Source organism: Natator depressus, chromosome 4 (genome assembly GCF_965152275.1).
Source record: "Natator depressus isolate rNatDep1 chromosome 4, rNatDep2.hap1, whole genome shotgun sequence".
NCBI lineage: Eukaryota > Metazoa > Chordata > Testudines > Cheloniidae > Natator > Natator depressus.
The window spans coordinates 36,645,817-36,657,330 of NC_134237.1; the positions used below are offsets into that span (position 1 = coordinate 36,645,817).

Consider the following 11,514-nt stretch of genomic DNA (forward strand, 5'->3'; position numbering starts at 1 on the left):
CCACCAAATTAGCTAAGTATGTTCTGTGCCGATACACAGAACAATATAACAGATATCACAATCTCTAGAGATCCATTAAGACTTAAGGGGAGTTGGCAGTTTGTAGAGTGCATTAATGTTTAATTTGGACACAAATTGGAGTTAATTATATGCAAGTGGTTTGTGACTTAACCTTTCCTATCTATATTTAAATCTATTTCTCTGGCTTTGTTTGATTCCAATCAAATTAGCCATATAAAGAAGAGCTACTCTATAGCCTTACAGAAAATGACCAGGTAGTGCCAACTTGGCATTGAGATGTGACTGATTTGCTTTCTGAAGGCTATCACACATTAGGAATTTGTCGCAAATCAAAAAAATGGTGCTAAGTCTTAGATGTGGCACAAAATATCAATACATAATCTTTAAAGCTTCTGAATAGACTATAAAAATAAATCAAATCAAGCAAATTAGATTGTTTCACTGGTGAGGTTCAGAAGAAATTTGTAAGCCAAAAACCTCCATGGAGTTAAGTGATAGTTGTCTAGGTCTTGGCTTTTCTTTTCTAGAATTAGCTTTCTTTAGAGCAGGATTTGAGGAAGCAAGTTAGAAAGTGCAGATGTGCAAAGGCAAGATAAGAGACGCACATGGTAACGTTACCCACCATTTAAACTTTGCAAAGGGCCAGATTCTGATATCCTTCCTTATATCTTACACCATGAGTAGTTTCATTCTGGAAAAGGATATTAGAATCTGGCCTGAAATTACTCGCTGCTATGGTTCTTTTTAAATAAAGGAATAATAGTACATTAAAGGCCAAATTCTGCCATGCTTATTCATGAGTACTAATTTACTCTGCAAACAGACTTTAATTAGAACCTTCCTCTGTATGTAGTCCCATTAATGTGACTAAGTGTTACAAATTTAGGGTCTACTTTTGCAAGCTACTAAACTTAATAAATAAAGATAAAGATAAATAAATAGTAAAATGATTGTCACTCTTATTTGGTTACATTGACTTACAGTAGGAAGAGACTTGTTCACTGTTATGAACAATTCTCCTTTGAATGCTTATTGACAGCAGCAATGGCTTGGAGCCACTGTGTCGATTGAAAGATAAAGATGCTGTGCTGTCCTCTTCATGGTCTAACATTGTAGCACTAGGCATTTATTCCTAAAATATCTTTGGTGGTTTCTCTTGCTTGCTAAAACTCGCAAACAGTGAATGATCGTGCTGTTTTAAATGTTGTAGACAGATGCTATTTGGATACCAAACCACTGTAATAGAACAAGTCTGCAGATCTTAGTTACTTTAATAAATACTTTAAATACTGAATAAATACTTTTGATGTATCTTCCTGGAGAACTGTCATATTGCCATTTCCGTTGTTAATTTTGCTGAGCTTTGTATCCTGTGTACTACCAGATACAAGCAAAGTATGCAGATCAGCTACAAGAAGACTGTCATTTTTTTTTGTCCAAACATCCTGATAACTAATCTAGCATTCCAAATTCTGTATCTTCAGGCACAGAAGTGGACATCTACTATCCACTCAGCAGACACACATCCATGTCCATTGCTGGCACTTACATGCATATCAGAGATAATCTCAGAAACTTTCATGAAAAAATATTAATTCCTTCAATTCTAAATAAAGACTGTGTAAACAGGTTTGCTGTATATTTATTCTGTAATACTGCATGTGAATATACCTACAGACATATTGTACATATGTACATAATTATAGATGCTTTATGTATATAATATATGAATTTGACACAGATATAGAGGTTCATGAACCAATATGTGCACAAACTGAACAATAACTTACCTATAGAAGAATTTCTTCCTTTTGCTTTTCACTTGAGTTTGTCTAGTGTGTGGGAAAGAGACATCCACTATTCAGATTTCTTCACTTGGCTCAGATAAACTAGAGAGAGTTTTCAGTTCATACCAGCAGTGTGAGCAGTATCCCAGGAAGACTCCTCTTGCTCCAGCCCCGAGTAACTGAACTCTTCCAGCACAGTCACATTTTATTTATACACATACTGTCCTTTTCAAAACAAGCCGCCAGCTGGAATGATTCAAACCTCCGTTCAGCACACCGTTAAAATGCAGCTTCCTTCTTGGACATGGGAATTACACCAGGGAGCAGTCAGAGAACAGCAAAAAGGCTATGAGAACTATTTAATCACCCGAATACCAGCTGCTGCTTCTGGTGCTGCTTCTGCTGCTGTGCCTCTTGTTTAGCTGTAGTCAGTCTCCCTTTCCCTTTCTCTCATATCTACAGAGCAGAAAAGGCAGCTTTACCCGATTATGATTGGCAGAAACAGCCAATTCCTTCAGCTAATCAACCTCAAGACTTTCAAGGACTGGAAGCTGTTGTGATGTCATTCAGAGAGTGACATGTTACAGATGAATACATTCCAACGGAAGCAACTTCAGAGATCAGCTGCATTCATTTCACACCACAGTGATTGATTAGATGCTCCTGGAGGATTTGCATAATCTGTCATTGTGCAGTTGGACCACCTCCTTTACAACCAGGCTATATTAAATGTGGGGGTAAAATACCCACTTGCGGCTTCTGACATCTATACCTGAAGGTGTAACTAAAATCATGGGAAAGTGAAAAGTTTACTGATTTTCCTGGCTGGAGTATGTTTCAATCAGGTGAAAAAACGGCATGTGAGACTACAGCAGGAGAGTCACCCTTGTGTAAAACTGCTGGCTCCCTCCCTCCCTAAAGCTAGGACCCCCTGAGAAGAGAAAAAGCACTCTATTAACAAAACAGAGGGATTATAGCCAAAGTCAAGCTTCAGCTTAACTACAAATAATTTAACTGATAGTGTGTGTTGGTGTGGATGTGTTCAACCAGCTGTACTTTACCATTTCACTTAATCTGAGTGGCACACAATATCCTTCCATCCATATGTGACATACACATAGCCCACCTAGCTATTGCATACTTATTGATCAGAACCTTCTATCCCATACAGTTAAAGATTAACCCTGATCATACAACCATAGCCAAGGACCATGATTTTTTAATGCAATTTTCTTACATTACATTACAGGAAAACTTAAACTCTTTGATGTAACATCTAGTTTCCAATTTTAAATGGTTTGACTGAGGCACATATATATCTTTTCATTCCAAAATTCTTCATGCGTGATACCCTTAAACACTGAAGTTTAGTCACTTCTACACAACCCCTCCCACAGTAAGGGAAGAGTCATTTTTAACAAGGGGATATGTGCAAACCTATATTAGTTTGACAGGATCTCTCATGTTCATGCCATGCAGACATGTCCCCAGTATACAAGGTCCCATCTAAAAGACCCACACAGTAAATTGCAGGGAGAACTCAGTTTATCTACAGTACCTTGGAATGATGAAGGGCTAGATTAAGTCTACCACGATTTGAATCTGAGGTTCCAGGTACAGTAGGTGTCTCTAACCCTTTGCTTGGAGCCTTAATTTGTTCCCTCCAGCTAAATCAGAGATTGAGTTGGAATTAAAAACCCAAGGCACTTCTAGCTCATTTTCTGTAACCCCCGAATTACACAGAATCTGTGGGGATCATAAATACTCATAACATGTCATGCCCTCCACCGCCTCCTAGGGACTAAGGCTATGATTGTCAAAGAGCCCTAAAGGAGTCAGATACCCAACTCACATTAAAAATTCAGTGGAAGTTGGCTGCCTAATTCCTTTATACCTCTTTGAAAATCAAAATCAAAACCTCCAAACCATTTTACAAATTCAAGTTAAAATGTCTTTTCCAAACCTGATAGGAGAGAACACCCACCTAGATTACCCTAGGCAATCTAGAATAACTGCATCCTATCTTAAGTACCCCAGGATCTTAATGAAAATATCAGTCTCAGCCATCATCCTCCGTCTGATCCTATTCACACACTTCACTCCCATCTACACTCATAGTGATATAACATAACTTTGGACTGGGCTAGTAACTTCACCACTGTGGAACAGGGCAAGTACGGTACATCTGGCAAAATGCTCCTCTGCTGCAGCCAGATGTACCAGGCACATCATCCTATTCCTTTGAATTTAATGGCACATCAAAAAATGCAATAGCACAGATGCTCCTTTGGAGGGCCAGCAGCCAAGTGGTTAAGCATGTCCTCAAAAATTTATTTTAATTTAGATGATAAAGTCAATACACTCAGCCATTCCCAGAGCTTTATTCCTTAGCCTAATGGCATGTCATAATGGAAGAATCCACCATGAAGCAGCATTGCTATTAATTTGTACCACCTCAAAACTCTCCTTCCCTATCCAATGCCTTAAAGACCATTTTGAGTGGAATACACAATATCTTACTATAGCTTCTAGATAGAGTCCACCCACTGACACAAATATCCACAAATCAATACTCATTTCAGCTCTCTCTGGCTGTTCAGGATAATGTTCCAATGCTGGTCTGTTCATACTACTGTCTGGAGTTTCACAGATTGCTACAAGATTAATGTTAGTGGGATAGACCCATTTGCTCAGCTCAAGTGGCTGGCCTTACCCAAGTGGAATTAAATAAAAAGATTATAAACTGGCCTGTCATATCTTCTTTTAATGCTTGAAACACAGGCAAAGCTGCTCTGTCTATGTGAAACAAAAAGAGTTTATCCACTTTTGGGTAAGGGATAAAGAAATTCCCACATATCAAATTCCTGCTCCTATCTATTTTGAGTAGTGGGGATAAGCAGACTCCTTTTGTCTAAATTCTACCCCAACCATGAGTCAGTTTGAAAGGGCCACTCAGTTTAGAACATTGTTGGTTTCCTATTGTAGTTCAGAGAGACTCTCTGAAAAATAAGGAACAGAAGAGAGACCAGTGAGAAAAATAATTCAGTGAAAAAATAGGGTAAAAAACCCCCTAAAGCAGCAAAGGAGAAACAGGAAATTTCTAACTCTAATAATAAAACAGCCACAACATTAATTTATACCACCTGACAGGTAATCTTCTATCCCTTCCATATAGTATGGACTTTTCATTATCTAATTAAATATTTTTAAAATTGAATTACCCTTGGAAATAAAATATTAGTTAATACCACCATTATGTTTATCGATGTATATTTACTTAATCCCTTGTGAACCTTTCTGCCATCTATGTCGGCTGGAAAATTACAGATGAAATCATGAGAACAATCTTGATCCCTCTCTCACACTTTTCAGAGAGCACCTCATTTCTCTCCCCGCCTCCCCAATTCTTTAGCATGTGTAAATCTTTCTTTTGCTCTGTAAAATTTGTTCTTGAAAAAGCTACAGTTTGTAAATTCTGGAAACAAGTAAGAAAATGTTTAACTCTTCTCAACCCAATTGCCTTCTACCAAACCCACTATTACTCAGCTTCGGTGAGCTGAAATCAACAAAACACCAAGTCCAAGATTTTCAGAAATGGGTGCCTACAGTGAAAATGATGGGAACTGCTGAAGATTCAGCATTTTTGAAAATCATGCCTCTTATTTTGTTACCTAGGTAAAACCAGGATCTGAAGTCCATACTTATCTATCCTTTCTTAGGTACTTGTATGGCCCACATCACTCTAGTATCTGTATGCCTCACGTTCTTTAATGTATTCATCTTCACAACATCCTTGTAAGGTAAAGAAGTGCTCTTATCTCCAATTTACAGCTGGGAGCTGAGGCTCAGAGAATAAGTGCCTTGCCCCAGATCACATAGTTCTCCTGTGGCAGTGCAAGGCATTTTGAATCCTGGTCTCCCAAGGCCCAGGCAAACACCCTAATCACCCTCTCTATTTTAAAAAATTCTATCCCAAATCTTTCAGGACTATAAAAGGAATGTTTTGCCAATGTTATGTATATTTTGCGCTTTCCACTGTTTTCCTCATCGACCCGTTGCAATGCTCTGAGAATATTTCAAAAAGGATTCTTATTTTTCCATTCAAAGCAAACTTTACAGATAACAAAATGTCCTACAGCCCTATGGGGCACCTCTCCAAAATAAGTCCTAGTAAATATAAATGGTTGTTTCAACTAAAAGTACCCTCCCACTTTCTGGCCATGTTGGATTCCTGAGTTTCAAAACAAGAAACAGCCGTCTCTCAAAGACCTGCTTCTTCTTGAGTTGTGGAGGCATCATGTGAGCTTCCCTACATCAAGCCAATTGATCATGAAAAAAAACCAGGAGTACTTGTGGCACCTTAGAGACTAACACATTTATTAGAGCATAAGCTTTTGTGGGCTACAGCCCACTTCATCGGATGCATAGAATGGAACATATAGTAAGAAGATATAGAGAGAGAGAGAGAGAGAGAGAGAGAGAGAGAGAGAGAGAGAGAGAGAGAAGGTAGAAGTTGCCATACAAACTGTAAGAGGCTAATTAATTAAGATGAGCTATTATCAGCAGGATAATAGTAGTGATAATCAAGATGGCCCATTGAGCATGGGTTGATGAAGCTTATTTCACTGAATGTGCACAAAGGATTTAAAAGCAGTTCCTTAGCTGGTATAAATCATCATAGCCACTTTGACTTCAATAGAGCTAATGCAACTTACACCAGCAGAAGATCTGCCCCTAAGGCTCCAACAGGGTCCTCCAGATCCATAGTGTTTTTATGTATATTAAGCTAACATAAAATGATAGCCGGATTTTTACAGCATTCAAATACATATTTCACTAACTATAAGGAATTTCTTTCTAGTGTCTTGTTAAGTTTATTTTAAAAGAATCCAATACTTTGGCTCTAAACCAAAGTGTTTAGCAGTTATGTAAGCTCAGATGTGCACAGATGAAATATATATGTGTACACACACACACTTGGACTTCCGCTTCATGCCTCACAACACACCCAAGGCATTCATATCTTTTACTAGAAGTGCCTGCATTGTTATGGGTTATTCTTTATTTCCCAGATGATATATGGGGAAGATGCTGCTAGTATTCCACTTAAGTATGAAGCAATGAATTGAAACAAAAAACCTGTTACAATGTCTTATGGGGGGGGGGAGCAAAAGATATTCCCTAGAATTCCTCCCTGCAGACCGTCTTCAAATCACACTGCTTCTGTTATTCCACTGTCTACATTGCATACAACTCCACTTTTCTGTTGCAGGTGGCAGAGGCTAATTGGATACCTTTGTTCTGTAATGGCCGTTATCTTTTCCTCCCTTATAAAGTAACTTTTATATCCAGATGTGACTTTGTTACTCTAAAGGCTATGTTACTTTCAGAGAGTGTGTTGATATAAACCAATATTCAATTATATGTTATACCAATATTCATTAACATTTAACATTAGAACTGTCCCACATTGTTCTAATCCTATCGCTATCTTATGCCTTAAATGATTACTTAACTGATATAAATCCAGTCATCAAAACACTAACCATCGAAGAGAAAAATAGATGGACTTGTGCCTCTTAATCCAAAACCTAATCTATGTCACTGCTTACTGTACAACCAAGTCATTTTGACATTGAGTGCTGTAGAAAAGACAACAGCACTTCTTATCCAAGATAAATGTCATTGTACATTCCTAAATAAATAAATAAAGCCTGTTGGACCCTATCCTGTTCCCAGTTTTTCCCATACAAATGACCATCAGGGATTCAGATCCTGCTTTCACTAGCGCACTCCCATTGACTTAATTGGGAACAGGATTGGAACCCGCAAAGAATGTTCATAATGTGAGAAACTTTTTAAAGCATAAAACTATTTACCTCTCTCATTTTTATCACATTTTCTAATTCTTGGAGACATCTGGGTGTTAAAAAAGTTTTGCTTCCTTCCTTTACTCTTTGTATGTGTTCCCGTGACATAATCCTGATTTGTGATTTTTTAAAATTCATTTCCTCGCTGACCTATTGTGATGTCACAAACAAAGGATGAATATGTCCTTACCAAAATATCCAGCAGCATAGAAGCTAAACACTGAATGAATACATTTTTGCACAAGTAATAGTATTTGAAATAAAAGCAAAGGGAAGGCAACAAATGACTGATATGCTTGAAAAAGGTTGTTGCTTATTTAGTTTTTCTAATTTGCTTCCGTATGAAACTCTGTAAATGAGACTTGCTGATCCAAAAGCAGTCTCCAACAGCTCCATTTTTTCTCCCTATGGATATCTGAAGAGTTTTATTCCACATTTTTTCCTGATGTGAATATCAAAGCCCTTATATCAGCATCAAACTGGTGTAATGAAGTAGAGAAGCAGGCTATTCACATGTTCTCCAATATCTAAGTTGAATCAGCACCATCCCACCAGAAGCAGGTGCCCTGGAGCTCTGGAAAAGAGCATTTCCCCCCAAAAGATCTGTTCTCTGTATTCAAATTGATATGACTGACTGACTTTAGTGACTAAAATATGTTGGGTTTTTTAAAGATTTTTCTCCTCTTAGCCTGCAGATCCAATACAACAAAGACTGGGTGAGTTGGATTCTATTCCATCTTAGACATCATCATCTGAATTATATACTAACTTCCAGGGAGTTACAGCTGCACCAACCCTTTGAAGGAAATTGATGAATCCTGTCACTTGCCACCTGAGGTACATTGAGCATATGCTAAGCAGAAGACTCAAAGCAGAATTTGAAGACAATGAGGTTCCACAGGCATCACTGAGGGCCTAATATGACCTGCAGAACCTTTATCACAGAAGTCAATGTAAAGATGACTTACAGAGAGTAAGTTGAGTTGTAAGCTAGCAGACAGAGAAAAACACCTTTCCACTTGCAACTTGATCATAAGTGATACAGAAAGCATAGAAAGAATAGAAACCCCCATAAGGCTCTTTTACAAAGTGAATTTTCGTACAAGAACCAGACTATAATATCCCATTTATTAAAAGGAGTAATTACAGAATAAGGTAAGAAATTTTGTTAGTAGGAAAAGAGAGTTAAGTCATTCTTTCTCTGCTAGGATCATGACACTTAGGAAAGTGAGAAAATTAGCACAGTATAACATAATTCAATTGATTCGTCAATTCATGTTAATTAATTCCATATGTCAGCCAGGTTAGGCTTCTAGTAAAGAAAGAGAGGTTGCCTATATCACTGTTGTGCATTGTTTTACAAATGGATAAATCAGCATGTCAATGCTTCAAATAAATCCTTTGAAGATCCAATAGTTAAAAGCTCATGCAAGAGAACAAACAGTCAAATTGTACTTGGGCTCACAAGTTGCCTAAAGGCACATGGATTCTAATAAATAGGAATCAAAAGCAGACCCACCATCACATCATCTGGTAAACCAACCAATGGTATACAAATAACAAACTGGGGATTTTCCCCTTGCTCGTTAAAAATTAAAGTTCTAAGGTTTGCACTCTTGGTTTAAGAGCTTAAGTGAATCTTTCTCTCTTTCTTTTCTGAGTTATTCGAATGTGTGGAAGGATTCATAAATGCCTTAATTAGACTCCAGTGGGAGTCTCCTATAACATGTCTGCAGAGGAGCATCTTTAAGTACTGTAAGACACTTCTGAAATAAAAGATGAAACTACAAAAGGCATTTTCAAAGGTGAAACTACAAAAAGCATTTATCTTTCCTTTTTCCTTTCTTTGTTCTTTCTTTACAATCCAGATATCAAACTTCCACTGCACTTTAATGATGATTTTCTTTTAGGTTGGCTCTCACAAGCCTAGCTTTTTTATATGCTCTAATTTAAAGCGATGAAAAATCCACTGCTAAATCACTTGCAAACTGATATTCTAGCATCACTGTAGTATAATTGTATAAACTGATCCTGTTGTAGAGGGTATTTTGTTTCATCTGTTAGCAAATGTCTTTTATCTCAGGAATCCCAATATCATTTGTTTTCTGTCTGCTCTAGTCCTATAGGGAAAGGCTGCTCATTTATGAGCTACTCCTGCTAATGCTTTAACCAGCATGGGAAATCTTAATGTTGCACTAAGCTTTCTTAAATCAGTTTCTGTTCTCTTAGGTATCCTTCTCCTCTGTAAATTACCACCACTCTAAGGTAATGTACTGGATACTCAGAGGGACACAGTCTTTCTTCTGTTTGACAAATTGATTTCATAATAGTGAGTAGGGGGTGCATGAACATTGTACATCTGAAAGGTATTGAAATGGGGTCTGAAAACTCCTTGCATTTTGAGGTTGGAAAAGAGACATGACATTCTAGTTGCATTTTCTTTATATGCTAAATCCTGCTTGTCTTCCTCACATGTAGTCTTGTTAACACCAATGGAACTATTTGCGTGAGTACAATGAACACTCTAGGACCTAAATGCATTTGTGTTACACCATCAATCACTAATTATATCCTGTAGTTCCTTTGAATATCATAGCATACTATGCTGCATGGGAAACAGGGTAGAGAATTTCTTCACTAAGTGATCGTGAAAGGCAGCCATTGATATCACGTGGAACTTTGGAATCCTCTGAATGGTTGCATTCTGATGCCAAGGAAAGAAAGAAAGAAAGAAAGAAAGAAAGAAAGAAAGAAAGAAAGAAAGAAAGAAAGAAAGGCAGTTGAAAATCTGTGATGGACTGATTTTTACACTGGCCCAGCTGCACTGTGTGTCAATATTAGAGACAGTCTGATGAGACTGGAGCCAACAATGTTGAAGTCAAAGAAACTTTAAGAGAATTTTCATCTGATAAGAAAATTAGAGTCGTGATTTTTCATATTTAAAGTCTAGTGGATTTTCTTAAGGAAGAAAACTATATCGGGCCTTTAAGGAGGATAAATTTCATGATATAATAGACCTTTTTTATTGTCACCTATTATTGTCTATACAGTTTTCCTTAGATGGGAGTTATTTACAGAACTACAACTTTAATAAAAACATGAGAGTGATACGGGGCACCGTGACTTAAGAAGATGTATAATTATAAACAGTGCACAATGATCACCATCTTCCAGACAATTAGCATTCTACTCACAATCCTCCTAAAACTCCATTTCTTCCATGATGCCTAATAAGAGGTGAGCTAATTAAAATAATTATTAAAAGAAGAAAGAAAAAATGTATGGAACCATCAACAATGTGAGCATTCCAAAGCTGAATAACCATATGGTTCTCAAATAATGTACATGCTTTGTGCTGCTTCATTCCATGTCCATTGTCAGTCACATTAATTGAATTATATCATATATTAGATGGTTAGATTTTGGAGTTTTTTATTCTACTTCTGGACATGTGAAAAATAATCATCAAAAACTATTTCTTTATGTATAGTTGTAGTTGAAATGATTGTTAAATAAACATGGAATAACCCTTGAACAGTGAATCTAGAAACTGAATTTAGTGTATAGAAGCTAAAATGCTATATAGATTGCAATGTAGACTGTTATTACAATATTAAAGGTAGGTTTGAAAGAAATAGATTAAATAATGAAGGGACAATAGGTTTGTTTTCCAGATAGACATCTTGCTTCTTTTATGGTAAAAATAAAATCATTTTAAGAAACAAAATGCTGCAACTAAAATAAAATAACAAGATATAAAATAAGATCATGCTTATTTTACATGTTACATCTTGTGCTCCCATAGAGGGCAATATTGCATAAAAGATTGACTTCAG

The 11,514-nt window shown here is 37.0% G+C and overlaps 1 protein-coding gene across 2 annotated transcripts in view; it reads right to left on the reverse strand.

The window, feature by feature from the left end:
- LOC141986356 (bifunctional heparan sulfate N-deacetylase/N-sulfotransferase 4) overlaps positions 1-2,340 on the reverse strand; it is a 186,243-nt gene extending 183,903 nt beyond the window's left edge. The window contains exon 1 of one of the 2 annotated variants that reach the window (XM_074950783.1): positions 1,812-2,340. The gene's annotated coding sequence lies outside the window, so the exon portion shown is untranslated. The remainder of the gene's footprint in view (positions 1-1,811) is intronic. The other variant, XM_074950784.1, reaches the window with a different exon arrangement.
- Between the last annotated feature and the right edge of the window lie 9,174 nt (positions 2,341-11,514).